Genomic DNA, 9,021 nt, shown 5'->3' on the forward strand with positions numbered 1-9,021 from the left:
TTTCCCTAAGGAAGGAACCCACTGGGTTGAAAGAGAGTTTGACTAATTGAGCTAATTCTGATGGTTTTGTGAAATAACTTTGGGGTAAAAGCAAATGTTTTAGCTCCTTGCTACCACTAGAGAGAGTAAACCCCACATAAAGAGTTAAACCATGCAGAAAAAGGAAGCTACCAAAAAGATATGTAAGATGAATTAAGAAAAATATCCCCTTATGCATTTGTCTAGCAAGAAGCTATGACCTTGCGAAGGTCATTTTGGCTCTTGAGTACACCAGCTCCCTGAAAACTGTAACATTTGTAATGTGATCTATAGGGTTTTTCCGAAAAAGTGTCATGAGGGACAATAAAGTAGGATGGATTATTGCCTGGACAGAATATAAAAAGAAGTCCTAAAATTGAACTGAGTGGGTGGCAGGAGAAGGTGGTAGCATTATTACATCTTGGCTATCACCAGCACCTGAAACACAGCGAAAAGCTCAGTAACCACTTTTGATGTAATAACATTTCAATGTTAAATCTGTATAAATGATGATGCTATTTGGACATGGGGGCAGCCTGTGTTCAGGGGTCTTCCATTCTGAGAAATTTTATTACAAGGAGAGTTCAGAGTCATGTATAGAAGTATGAAATTATATAAAGGAGAGAAATAAAGTTCCAAAGACAAGCTTCTGACAGCCATGAAAAACTGTAAGGAAGTTGTAAGTAGAAAATCAATCAAGGGATAGGTCTAAATCATTAATCAGAATTAAAGCAGCAAATAAATGATCACTTAGACACTTTGAAAAAGAAGAATTACCACCACTAGGGACCTTTTGAGGTTAAAGTTGTTTCAAATGGAACTATTTATTTAGGAAGTAATATGAGTTCCATATTTTCAGAGGTCCACTGGCATACACACTGAGTAAAAACATTCATTCTGACAGAGCATTACTTTATTCTGACTCATTCATTTTATTAACCATTTATCTCTTGGGGAAATTGTTTAAATATTTAATGCTTCATATTTATTATGCAGCAGGCCAAAGATTGCTGTGTTCCTAAAGGAACTGTCACTCTGATGATCTGAAAGTTCATATTCTTATTCAAGAATTCTTCCTGCTCCCTCCAAATTCATCCTTTGTTTTATTACTCTTCATGGGAATAAGGAAACAGCTGTGCAGTATGAGTTATGAGTTCTTCCTTTTCTTCCTGACAACTATTATCAACTCATTCTTACAGGAAAATAACTTAAATTCATTTCTCCTAACTTCTCTTTAAAGGCCTGTTACCAGAACAAAGTGTTGAAGGTTTTTCAAAGCCTACTTGAAATTGAGTTCTAATAACAGATATAGTACTCTTCTGAAAACCTGGCATTATTTTTTAGACAGGATATTCTCATTTCTGAGTAAAGAATGTGTTATATTAATAGGAGCTCTTTACCTTTTATTTCACCCTCCTCCCCCCAAAAAATCTAAGAAAATAATTATTGGCCCAAATATTTTATTGATTTTGAAATTACTCTTAGTCATCCATTTCAAGTTTAAAATACCACAGGACATAAACTGGAGGAAAATATTTGAAAATGTTCTCTCTAAACCATTGAGCATCCTGTTGGGTGAACTTCACATGTTCAATTTCCATGAAAACCTATTTATTGATTATATCACCATTCTTTTTTAAAGTGGGAGAGGATATTTTCTACTGAAAATGATACACAAAAGCATGGATTTGAAAAATGTTTGGATTCCAAAAAGCAATGTAAGATCATGGTCTACACTGAGACATGCTCAGCATTTCCACCGAACTGTCTACATCATGATCCTCAGTGGTTCATACTAGTTCCTTAGGTCTTTGATTGTTCCCTCTCCACGTCTACCATTGTCAGCAAAAGTTTTCTCAATCCTACAGTCTTATTTCAATCATTTGCCACACCACTAAAGATTAGAATTTTTTGCTTAAGCTTTTGAAACTTCAAACTCCCGATGTAAAAGTAGTATAATCTTTGTTTCTTATTCTCCTGTTGACTTATATGTTGTTATTTAAAAACCTTAGATTGTAATGAGAGATCAGAATTTAAATTACAGATCTAAAATTTGGCAGCTGTTTGAATATGGGTAAGTCTCTAACCTTGCTGAACTTCAATTTCTTCATCTGTAAAATGGAAAAATCAATAGCTATCTTCTAACATTGTGGGCTGCAAGTGAAATGTGTGTAAAGGCATGAGAATAGCATCACCCATGTTAAAGCGGAGAATGACCGTCTCTTCTCTCCTTACTGCTTTCCCTTCCTCAACTAAATCCGGGCTTCAGTTTGTCAGCAGCTACTCCACCATAATGCACAGCAGAATATGCAATAGGACGTGGCTAATGCTGTCTGATTTTCTTCTTGTTATTGTGCTTGTTTTAGATCATCTAAAACAGTTTCAAATTCTCTACAATGACTCGACTTACAGAGAAGGACTCCTAAATTCAGTTGAGCTACTTATTTTTGGTCAACTGTGTAAAAATGCATCAAAAGTCTTAAATAGACATTATTGACCTAGTGATAGAATCATATTATGACATACATAAATGAAAACATTACACACACACACATATTCACACACGTAACGAACAAAGCCCCAGTGAAAGGAAGCAGCGCTAAGTACTTTGTGCACAGTCATTTCATTGAAAAGCACTGCTTTGGTACAACACTAAGTCCATTTCACAGGTAAAACAACCATCATTTGTCAGAGACTGTTAATATACAGGAAAGAATCTGTGGAGCAGGGAAATGTATACGTTCATAATAGATTGAGGGAAGTAATGACAACAGAGACAGCCCCTGCCTATCTGTTGCTGCAGAGACATCCTAATAGAGGTGAAAACAATGCTTTTCTTTCTTAAAGCCATTGTAGAAAATAGATATAGACCTCGAGGGCAGGCTAAGAAGGCAGACCAGGAAATATTTATGCAGAGGAGGGATACCTATAAAACCATGGAACATTGATCTTAAGTGATTGCAGAATTGACATGACATCAGTTCAAAGTACAGGAAGACAATGGTGGCCAGTGGTATACATTTTCAAGACAGCACAGGCCAGTGACTGACAGGCAACTGTTGGAACAGAAAATACAGTCACCGTCTTAAGAATTTGATGACGTAATTATATGACCCTTGCTTTCAAAAAATAATGAGAGTTTTTTTTTTTTGTTTTTTGTTTTTGGAGAGGTTTTTGCTATAGGGCGCGTGCGCTCCCCAGACAGACAGAGAGAGAGACAGAGAGATAGAAAGTGAGACATCACCCCCCAGGGGAGATGCCCATGCTGCAATCCCTTCTCCTCCATTCTCCTCTCGGGATCCTGGGCACGCACACACATGCGCCCGGCGTGAGTTTAAGCCACCGGGTCCGGGACTTGAACCGCCATCCACTACTTGGGAGTCCAGCGACATAGCCGTTACGCTAACTGCTGGTCCCAATGAGAGTTCTAAGGAGCCTTGTGAGTCATAATCTAATTCTCTCTCTTGCCTAAATCACTCTCTAGTAGTAAGAGGAAAACCAGTACTCAGAGTACTCAAAGAAGTACTATGGGAGGCTAAGAAGACAATGACGTAATGTGCTAAGAGGACACTGAAGTTCCGTGCTAAGTGCTCCCCCAGTAGAAGGAAAATCTAGATGTACTTCTCTAAGTGTAAACTGCTCTTAAAGATTCTAACACCAGGAAAATGAAAATCGCACTGAATGCACGTGTATCTTTTCTTTGATTCGGATTGACAGCAACAAGTTTGGACAAACGCAAACTTGTAAGGTTTGACTTCTTCAGGACAGTAGCTCTGCATCTCTTTCTCCCTTCCTATCTAAACAAACTACAAGCTATTTGTCATGTAAAATAGGAGCTGAGAAAATGAGCCAATTTACATTAAAGACTTAACAACTATGGTTTGAGGCTGGATGTGGTGGCTTTTCTCACTTTCCCTGTCTGTCTGTCTCTCTGGTTAGCACATACATATGCCCTATAGCAAAAGCAAAAATTTAAACTTAATAATAATGAACAAAAGTTAAATAAATAATTCTTAAAAAATTTAAGTGCAACTATTTAATTTGTTCTTTCTTTCCAAAAGCAGTATTTCAGGCACCACAGATAGGCTCTGGGAAAATGCATCTGAATCACTCTGCCCAAGTATTAGCCTGTAATTGTGGCAAGTGATCGCAAATTTGAGTCACTTGCCACAACAACATCCTAATGAGGCTGGTGGCAAGTAACTTTACAGGAGAATTCAAATCTGATTTTGAGTATATGACCCTTAAGGAAAGAAAAAATTGTTACTAGATGGAAAATAACCTTAAACTACCCCTCCTCTCAAGTATGCCAGTAACACATTTACTCAACTTATATAATCAAACTGATGTTGGTTAAATACTGCAATCACATCTACAGTTTCTTATTTTGTCATTAATTAGTAAGGAAGGAAATAGAAACAACTCTTGATAAAGTTAATGTGGTTTGATTAATGAGGAGAGGAACCCTCAACTTAGGAAAATAATACAGTACTTGTAGGGCATAGGTTCTTGAAACACTTTTTTTCTTTGGCTCTTGATTCTTTTATACCAGAAGCTGATTATATGTCCCATATATTTCAGAACTGTTTCTACACTGTGACAACAAAAGATCTCAGATTCTTTAGGAACCAACTTTCAGAGGTATGGATTTCTTCAAAAAGCATGTGTTTTAAGTTTAAAACACATGTACACACATACATACACATGGACTGCCACTGTACCAAAAACAGAAAAGAAATTTGTTCTGGTTCATTCTTGATGCATGAAAAAGAACCTTAAGATCTCACATATTAAAACCACCATCATTTGTTGAGCTTGTAAGTATGCAATTTAGGCAGAGCTCGGGAGGGAGGGGGATGCTCTGCTCTGTTCCACGTGGCTGGCAAGTTGGCACTGTGTGTTGGCCAGGAACTCAGCTGAGGCTAGCTAGCTAAGGGTTAAGGATCTCTGTTTTCCTTGTCTTGTTTTTTTTTTTTTCTCTGGGCTACCTGACTTACTCTTGACATGGTGGCTTGGGTTCAAAAGTGAGCATCCCAAAACAGAGATTGGATGTTGTCATTTTACTGACTACCTGTTTTTACAATGTGTTACCCTGTTCCATTCTCCATATTTCACTGGGCACAGATTCGAGAAGTAAATAACTTCCTCTTGAAAGAGCTTGAAAAAAAAAAAAAAAAAAAACCTGGGGGATCATATTTTAATGTACTATATAGTTTTCTTTGAAAATTTCCCAGAAGGGGCCAGATGGCACAATGGTAAAATACAAAGCTCTGTGAGACTGAGCCACATGGTAGGTGCAGGTTTGAACCTGAAGACTTCTCTGAGTACGTCTGGCTCACTATACCCATCTTTTGGGACTGGCTGGGGCTGGAGGTGGAACATGGCACTGAGATCCTATTGAGGGCTCTATCTGTGTGTGTGTGTGTGTGTATCTTTCACATGTGGAAGAAATATAGTGGAAAAATAAATAAACTTTATTTTTAAAAAAATGAATATTGAAAGTTCCCCTGGTAAAATCTACTCCTAGATTTACACTTGATCTTAGCTAGCCAAAAGGCCAAGAAGTGATCTACTACCTGATTTTCTTTTTTTGCCATAGGGCAAAAGAGAGAGAGAGATAGTGAGCAATCACCCCCAAGGGGAATGGCTACGCTAAAATCTCTTCTCCATTCTCCTCTATGTGTGGGCACCCATACATATACACCTGGCATGATTTTTAAGCCACCAGATCCAGGACTTTGAACCATGGTTGGCCATATGGGAGTCTAGCACCTTAGCCACTATACCACCTGCTGGCTCTTCTACTACTAGATTTAAAAGAAGATTTTGTGAACAGTAATTTGATTTTTACATAGCTTCTTAGATACTACTCACTGGGAAAAAGAGACAAAAAAACTAATATGACTCCTTAAGATAATGTTTATAATATTGCTTATTTATAATTGCCAGTAACACATTATTCCTATCACCATCTGAGCTACTATTGTGATTTCTACCTGATTTATATATAAAAAAAGATTAATTTGATATATTGCACCAAATCACCTATTTGGAAAATGACTTTACTCTGGCAAACCACTTTTAGCAATATTTCATATTCTGTTGCAATAACCTGAAAGAGTTAATGCACCTCATGAAAAACCAACAAATAACAAATACCACCAAGAAAGGACTTAGGCGCTGAAAGAATTGGATTCATTATGTAAAATGGTGCATGAACTCTCTCTCTCCCTAACTCCTGGAGGACTTTTGGAAGCAAATGGAAATTTTGTGCTTGCATTAAGTCTACCGTATAGATTACTGCAGATGAATTCAAAATCTTGGCCAAATGACTTAACAGAGAAAGCAATGAAAAAAAAAAAAAAAAAAAAACCCACACAGATGCCCCAAATTTGAAAATACAACAGAGCATATCTATTTCTTTAGTCCCATTTATAGGTTTTCCAATAATTTAGAAATAAACAAAACCTTCTGGCTTTGCATGTCTGTGGGGAGTTTGGGACTTTAGGTACACATATTTGAGAATCTTTTGCATAAATCTGCATATGTTTACATGCAATGACAGACATACTGCAGCTTCCCAAATGTGGCTAGGGTAATTTAATCTACTGCAACATTTTGCATAGCATATGTAGGTGTAATATGCTGAAAAACATTACCTGAATATATGCAAAGTACACATAGCTTATGCCTGCATAGTTCTCATATCAAAAGATGTAGTTAGATCTGAGCTAACATTTTACCGCTTTGCTTCTGTACGTTTAAAGAACTGAAATTAAACTAAATTATCCATAGCAAGAAATGAGGTTTTCTAAAATTTAAATTAAAAATACTTCTAAATTTGCTTATTGTACATTCTTTGAACTGCTCTGTATTTCTCTAGCTATGTTCTTGGTTTTACTTTGTAGTTTCTACATTTGTTTTTCTAAGTTACTCAACAGTTGTTAGTTAGGGATCATTGAAAGCTGTTGCAATAGGGATTATAAGAACATTACTCCATAAGAGTGAAACAGTAAACAATAGAAATAATCAATATTGGCCTAAGGAAAAAGTGTCTGTGAATATAAGGCACCTATACATTTTTCAAAAAAGGAAATATTTTTAAATTTACAAGATTTATTGGATCAAACGCAATACTGTGTTTTGCCTTTTGTATTTTTCGAAAATCCTTTTTTTAATAATTCTTGGATCTCATAGGAAAACCCTTTGTTACAAATTTTTTAGTTGGTGCTTAATGTTTTGTTTTCCAGGAAATACTGATACTCTTCAATAGTATCTTTCTTCAGTTTCTTCTGGGATATCTTTTTCTTCTGTGCAACTTCCTCTTCCGGTTTAGGAACAATTTGCTCCTTTTCAGTGAGGATCATCTCAATGTGGCAGGGGGAGCTCATGTATGGGTTAATCCGTCCATGAGTTCTGTAAGTACGACAGCGCATCTTTGGTGCCTTATTCACCTGAATGTGCTCAATGACCAGAGAATCTACATCTAACCCCTTACGTTCAGCTTTACTCTCTGCATTTTTAAGCATGTGCTGCAAAAATTCAGCACTCTTTTTGGGTCACCTATCTTGTGTCCAGCCCCACTGTTTAGCCTGGGCACATCTACCAACTCCACCATTGTAAGGACGGAATGGCACACACTGCTTCTGTAAAGTGACATCCTTCAGATACTTGGTCGCTTTTCAAATATGCATACCCTTGATGGCCTGGGCAGTTTCACGAGTGTTCTTAAAGTGAACGCGAAGATTGGAACCTCTTGACTTGCATGACTTTGTGGGGTACTCTGGGTCAAGTGAATAGCGAACCATTTTCAAAGATCACCTCAGGCCGCTAAGGAGAAGAGGAAGAGCAGTGGCTCCTGGGAGAATTCATGAGAATTCGACCTCTCGCGAGATCTCCAGTCTCCTCTCTAATTTATATTTTTGAAAGTAACTTTCTTTAATCTCTTTTATGCACTACTTTGGAGATGATTTCCAAATGAGCACATCCATCCCTTTGAACAAAGTATTTATATAAACACTTATTTCATTTTCTTAAAAACATTTGAAAGCATCTCATCTGTTCACTAGTTGCTCCCTTCTAGTCACTCTCCCCTCTTACATGATTGGAAGCATCTATAATGAGTCATGTAATTTGCTTCCTCTATATTATAACTATTTGGGATAGCCCGTAGGAAGAGAATGGAGTGGTCACAGCTGGAGCACTACTTTCTAATATCTATAAATATGGTTGCATTTTTTAGGAGTATTATTTATAAAACTTAACATTGCATATCCATGCATAAGGATGGGAAAAATTTTAAACTTCTGCTATTTTGTCTTTATATTATGTCCTTAACATAATTTTTTATTCGGTTGGTTTTGGTTTTTGCCACAGGGTACATGCATGTGAGAGAGCTACTGAGAGAAAAAATGAGAAATCTTCCCTGGGGAGTTGGTCATGCCACAATCCCTTCTTCTCCTTTTCCTCCTGAGATTTTGGGCATGCATGCACAAGTGCCTGGCATGATTTTGAGACTGTCAGGTCCAGGACTCAAACTGCAGTAAGACACCTGGAAGTCCAACACCTTACCCCCATGCTACCTGCTGGCCCCAAATACATTTTTTTTAATACCTAGAAAACCTGAAGTCATGACTATTGAAACAACCTCAGCCAACCCTTTTACCTCTAAAACTAAAGCTTAAGTCCCAAATATGGCCCAACAGTGGCTTTGTCATCTTCCCCTGCATAGTTTTCCAGCTTCTCATTCTACAACTTCTCTTTTTGTGGAATTAGCTAAAGTTGACAGGGTGCTATTTTCTGCTTGGAATGTTTCTTATGTTCTCATTTAGTTAGTGTCTTCTCTTTATTCAAGATTGAGATCAGAATTATTCTCCCTAAAAGGTCATCTATGATCTCCTTAATCTGAATACATTTTTCTCTAAAGAGCTATAATGCAATGATTTATTTATTTGTTTGGTATTATTTTTTCCCTTCCATGAGACAGACAGAGAAGCAGAAAGA

The 9,021-nt window shown here is 37.1% G+C and overlaps 1 pseudogene; it reads right to left on the minus strand.

Moving 5' to 3' along the window:
- Positions 1 to 7,238: 7,238 nt before the first annotated feature.
- LOC106734484 (60S ribosomal protein L17 pseudogene) lies at positions 7,239 to 7,920 on the minus strand (annotated as a pseudogene).
- Positions 7,921 to 9,021: the final 1,101 nt, after the last annotated feature.

Source organism: Tupaia chinensis, unplaced genomic scaffold (assembly GCF_000334495.1).
Source record: "Tupaia chinensis unplaced genomic scaffold, TupChi_1.0 Scaffold000126_2, whole genome shotgun sequence".
In the NCBI taxonomy this organism is placed as follows: Eukaryota; Metazoa; Chordata; class Mammalia; order Scandentia; family Tupaiidae; genus Tupaia; species Tupaia belangeri.